At 35.4% G+C, this 6000-nt stretch overlaps 1 long non-coding RNA gene across 5 annotated transcripts; it reads right to left on the bottom strand.

Moving 5' to 3' along the window:
- Window positions 1–155: 155 nt before the first annotated feature.
- Window positions 156–5003, bottom strand: LOC143862628 (uncharacterized). 5 transcript variants are annotated; one of them, XR_013240395.1, is made up of 6 exons: window positions 4773–5003; window positions 4658–4706; window positions 4452–4563; window positions 2053–2160; window positions 1793–1864; window positions 156–893 (listed from the first exon to the last, which is right to left on the bottom strand). It is a non-coding gene; the product is annotated as an uncharacterized LOC143862628 (long non-coding RNA). The 5 variants fall into 5 exon arrangements; XR_013240397.1 differs by lacking the exon at window positions 1793–1864 and having other exon boundaries at window positions 4773–5001; XR_013240394.1 differs by lacking the exon at window positions 156–893 and having other exon boundaries at window positions 1483–1864; window positions 4773–5000.
- Between the last annotated feature and the right edge of the window lie 997 nt (window positions 5004–6000).

Here is a 6000-nt window from a genome sequence, read left to right on the forward strand (position 1 = left end):
AAGAGTGTTGGTGATAAATTTGGATGTAAAACAAACATTTTCATACAATTTACGTTTTTCACATATGAAGGCCAAAATGACATAGTTGTCTCGATTTTCTTTAGAGAGAATTGTTATAACTGCAGTCCAAATGCTAGAAACCAAAACACAATAGATCACTAAGAAAATCCCAAAATCTATGTAAAATCAATAGTTGTAACATATAGAAATGACTAATCATGAATAAACTGAACCTCCATGAGGTGCAAAAAATAATAGGTGTGAATCCATTACAATCGAAGAATCAGAACAAATGACCAACAAAAGCGAAATATAAATCTACCATCAATAAAAGAAAAACCATATCAATTACACAGATAATACCAAACACTTAACAAAGAAATACTGAATGCAGAGCATAAAACAACTCGCAAATCATCATGAACCTAGGTACTTGATCTAAAGCGTAGCTGAAACAACCGCCATGAATGGAGCCTCTATGCCATACAAATCTTTTAATGAAACATGGTGTGTTACTCGTTCTCTTCATGCTTCATTTTGATGAACCTCGAGATGTTCGCTTCATTGGGTTGCTTCTGAGGCAAAATAGATGAAGTTGTCCGGGAAGAATTGATCGGTGGTCTACCCCACTCGCTTGGTCCACAGATATAGCCTTCGTGTTCAAAAGTCGATTTCTGCACATAGCACGCTGTACAGATATAGTCTTCGTGTTCAAAAGTCGATTTCTGCACATAGCACGCTGTATATCCTTTTGAGGGATGGTAAAAGATAACTAAATGACGATCTTTGTCTTCATATAACCATCATGTGTATACTTATGGGGGATGATTATAGGTAATGAACTAAATGATGATTCTTGATTTTGGAGGTCAGATCTTCTTAGGCCACTAAACCTGACAAAGACCCCAATGTTTTAGGTTATGATTTAATACCTTTTCTGTTTTGATTGAATAAAAATTAATTCGAAAATCACAGGAGGTATCAACGGTAACAAAACGCAGTAAAATAATGGTATGATAGATGTTTGTAAAGTGCTATATCTAATCATTTGTTCCTCTACTACTATTCTATTTGTGCCTTAAGTTCTTTGTAGTAGCTAATGGCTGTAATTTACATCATGCTTCTCTACTATGAGAACATCTCAAGACATCATATTTTGCTAAGGATGTATTGTATCTTATGACCTATTATTCCAAGTCACAGTGCTCCCATTTGGACGGAAAAAAATCTTGCTAAGCATGGTTTGCTTGAAAGTCCTTGCTGCAGCAATAGGTCATGTTAATCTTCCTAAGCATGGTTTGCTTGGTTGAAAGTCCTTATCAATGTAACCGGACCTATGTTTCTCCAAAAGCTAGTGAAGCACCTCTTATCATTATCATTCAATTTTAGACTCCAGTAAGAATCAGACTTCCGCCATCATTCAAAAAAAAAAAAGAATAAGACTTCCACCATAAAAATTCAAGGAATTAGCAAACACCATAATGAACCAAAAAGATCATTTCAACCAATCGATTTGAACATATATTGCATTGGAAAACTTTAAGAGGATAAAACCCATATAAAAAAAGACCACAAACACACGTGACCATGAAGAGCTATCATCATCAGATATTGCATTGGAAAACTTTAAGAGGATAAAAACCATATAGAAAAAAGACTAAAAACACACGTCGACCGTGAAGTGCTATGCCATCAGATTTGTCATTTTGATAAGTTGTAGATAATACACCAGATATGCAAGGATCACATGCAGCAAAAAAGGTTAGCATGTATGTAAGCACAACGAACACACCAGATACGCAAGTATCACATGTAGAAAAAAGGGTTATGATGTAAGCACCCGCTGTCACCCCAAAGCACATCACTGCAACAAGTTTGAAAAGAACAACCATAGCCGTTATAATAGAAGGAATACATAGTGCAAAGTGTGGAAAATTTATGGGTTGAACTTAGAAGATGTTCAAAAGGCAAATAACTTTTTGGTATCATCAACTCTAGGTTAAATTTGGGTGGGAAATTTTCATATATAAAAAAACTATTATCATATATTACCCAAAGTAATCAAGAACATCTGCAACCTGAGCTACTGAGTCATCAACAATCTGCTAAGTCATGAATAGAAGGCAAGAGGATATCTGAAGAAGTTGTAGCAGCTATTAACTGCAAAAAATCTCCAAGAAAATGCCAAAGAAAATAACGTGAACATAGTGTTGGATAGAAGTGATAGATGCACACACATGAACACACCAACAGAAGAGGAACATGGAAAGATAAGCAAAACTAAAAACTATATTCAAGTCCACCAAATTACCAACCTTGTGCTCTAGTGGACTAATGTGAAAAATGAAGAATTCCTGTGAATTTATGTCCTTATGCTGCTTAAATAAAAAAATATGGATGTTTGAAAGAAATTTCTTATGATCGGTAGGCTCAGCTCACCAACCATTAATATATATAAAAAAAGTACTACGTTGAAGAGCAACATTGCATAAAAAATCTAAAGCCAATCACCAAACAAAAAGAATAAGAATAAAATTCATAGATGTGTAAGAATCCAGGAAATAGTCACAAAATAATACAATTTTTGAAGGCTGGGCTATTTATGATCCCACCCAACACAAAAAAAGGGGAAAAGGAAGAAAGAATTCAAAATATTAGATACTCAAATCAATACAGCATTTAATTGCTGCAGGTAACGCAAATGGAACTAACTAATTCATTTTAGAGTTTTTATATGATGCCCGACCATGAGAATTACAAGGGCAGGTGTAAAAACCCAGCCCCTTGATTTTTGATCTGGTCAAACCACCTTTTTTGACTTCCTACTTAGATAAAAAAAATTAAATGGGCAGGGTGGCACCTTGCCCTTGTAATTCTCACGGTCGGCCACCATATAAATTCTCTTTATTTTATACATTTTATAGTATTAAGCTTCATTGATGGAATAAAAAACAAAAATTCCAAAATCACATTTCTGAAATGATATGGGGTTGGGCCTGTAGCTCAATGGTTAAGACTTTGTTTCTCAACGTTGAGGTCACAGTTTCGATCCCAGCTTATCAGACACAAAAGAAGTTTCACTCACGATTTAGAGTCAAATCAATATACGTAACAAGCGTTGGTTTGTCCTGATCACCAAAAATAGCAACGGACATGAAACCACAACCAGTCTATTAGATGTTCTTGAGGAAAGATTACAAGAAACTAATTCATAAAACTAATCAAATATATCAGAAGAGAAATAAATAAAAAAACAGAGGAAAGTACAAAATCTTTTGTGAATTAGTAGTAGAATTACTGGAGGATGAAGAACCAAATTTGATCATATTTGACAGATGTTCCATTAAAATTATCATTTTTGGTATTGGAATAAACAAGTACGAAATGTAATGACATGATGACATTTTCAGATGATGTAAACCAAGTGCTTTTTTCAAATGAACGTGCAATATGTTATGTTGAAAAGATAATTCATTCATGAGGTGGTTATACAGCTTTCTCTGATGCTCTCTAAGAGTGAAGACAAATGAAGAAATAATACAAGGTTATCTGAGTCCAATACATTATACTCAATGTGCACTGTTTTATTTTCAACTGGCTGATATTGGACCGGCAAATATTCCTTACCAAAAAGAAAGAATACAACAGGTTTGTTCAACAAAGGAACAGAAATCCTGGGATAAGCTATTCTTGGGGTTGGCTATCCTGCTTGGATAAGTTCATCTTGAACTTAACATGTCCCCTGTTTACCAATTTTGTTTTGGTAATATTTAATCAGAGAACAAAGGTCGATGTGAACAGATGCTAGCACATCTATCCAATGATAAGATAAACCTCGATCTGCTATCCCCATGTTGAAAGCCCCATTAGATTCTTACAAGTTCAATGCATTATATTTTCATTGACAGACCCGCTCTTCTTTACATGAGAGAAATATGGAATGATTCTAGGATGAATTGATGTCCGGTTATAATATACATAATTATATAAAAAACACCAATTTAAGCCCAAAAGCTAATGAACATTTGCCTTGTATACATGCATAGGAGAAAAAGAAACCCATAAGAATCATAAAAAGGAAACCCTACAACTATCAGAAACGAAATTTAGTTTTAAGAGGAAAGGGGTTATTTTTCGTCCAATCAAGATGATGAAAACTATAACAGGACACCCAAAGGAAGGATTTTATCCAGCAATTTTCTATGCATACTGTCCCAGGACCAATCCTTTTTCCTTTTCATACATAACTATCTTCAAAAACAGGATGAGATCTGGGCTAAGGCCGTGCTTCTTTAAGGATCTGATATAATTTCTCATGAGACTGAATTTGTTAGTAACAGGATGATAGAAATAATCTCATATGTGGATTCCAGTTTTGTGCAAATCATTGAAAACAGAGAGAGAGAGAGAGAGAGAGAGAGAGAGAGAGAGAGAGAGAGAGATAAATTAACCCTTATGAGAAGCAATGATCGATTTAGATAAGCTCCTGGACTCCCTCTTCTCTTTTTGAAGCTTGTAAACATTTTACCCTAATGATCATGTTCTCGGTGGTGATGCTTTCTCCTGAGAAGGACGAATCAGTATATAAAAGAATCAGGAAACAGAGGTCGAACATAAACCCTAGAGAAGAAGAGCTTATGGAAAATGAAGAACCAACCTTGAAATACACATTTGCATATCTCATGGCGATTTTTCTCAGGGAAGATCTGCAGAGAGTTGAAAGATTAATGGCGTTTTGAATAAAAATTAATAAACGACATTGAATTACTTACCATGGTTGATAATCCTTAACTTCTCCGTTTCTAAGAATAGAAGAGGGTTGGCGATAAATTGAAATACCAAAACCTTAGAGATTTTGAGAAAGCAGGAGTGAGATTCATACAATCCACTGAGTTACTCACCCGCCCAAAAAATGGAATGCATTGCATTAAAAATTAGAGACATCTGGTGCCCAAAACACGCATTGGCAGACACGTAATGGAATGGATGTTACGTGCTATAAAATTTGCATTAAATCTGGTGGGTGACGGCAAAACCTTGAAAATGGAGGATCTAGAAGGAAGTTTAGCAAATATAAAGTGGGATGTGGATGGCATTTGAGGGAAAGTAGGTTGACGAAATTTCAAGGTCTAGGCTTTTAGAATAGTAAGGATTGGTTGGTGCGATAATGGTACGGTGGCAGATAGATGCCACGTACTTTATGCTTAGTTTCCTCCAATGTTTGTGTTTTCTTTTTTCTTCCCTCAAATGCTGACGCATTTGTGACTTGGCATAAGATGAGGAGAGTTTAATTGGATAACCCCAAATGACGTGGCACGTACTCTTTGTCCTATCTCAAAGAAAGGATGCGAGATGGGGCCCTCCAGCAAGCCGTTGGATTATCTAGCATCCGATGGTTAGGATCGAACCAATTTTGAGTGTTGCTCGCAAAAACACCAAAAAATGGACCATGTCCAATGAGCATTCTGGATTGTTCCACCTGTGAAATTTATTCATACTAAAATTTGTGTTTTTATGACTAAATTTTAGGTCAAAAATGAAATTAGCTATAAGGAAATTCACATCATTAAGGCCATGTTTGGATACCAGCAAGATTTAGATTTGGATTTAGTTGATATTTTGAACTAGATCAGATCCTTAGAATTTCCAAATCAGTTACAATAATGCAAAAAATTCCAATTTTCAAATCTTTTATGCGAAACATTATTTGGAAATCAACGTTTGTGGCAACTTCCGTCACCATCGCTGCTCCTCGACGTTGCTCCTGCAGCAGCGAGGCATCCCTCCCTCCCTCCCTCCCTCCCTCTCTCTCTCTCTTTCTCTTTCTCTTTCTCTTAAAACATGATCATGAAGATTGATGTGTTTTGTATCCAAAACTCAAATCCAAATCAAAATACAAATGCATGAGGTATCCAAACGGGCCCTAAGTTTATTTACATGTAACATCCATAATATACATTTCAAAAAAAAAAAAAAACATCCATAATATATTTAGAGGGA

Source organism: Tasmannia lanceolata, unplaced genomic scaffold, assembly GCF_043159265.1.
Source record: "Tasmannia lanceolata isolate RefF3 unplaced genomic scaffold, GAP_Taslan_0.1 ptg000037l, whole genome shotgun sequence".
In the NCBI taxonomy this organism is placed as follows: Eukaryota; Viridiplantae; Streptophyta; class Magnoliopsida; order Canellales; family Winteraceae; genus Tasmannia; species Tasmannia lanceolata.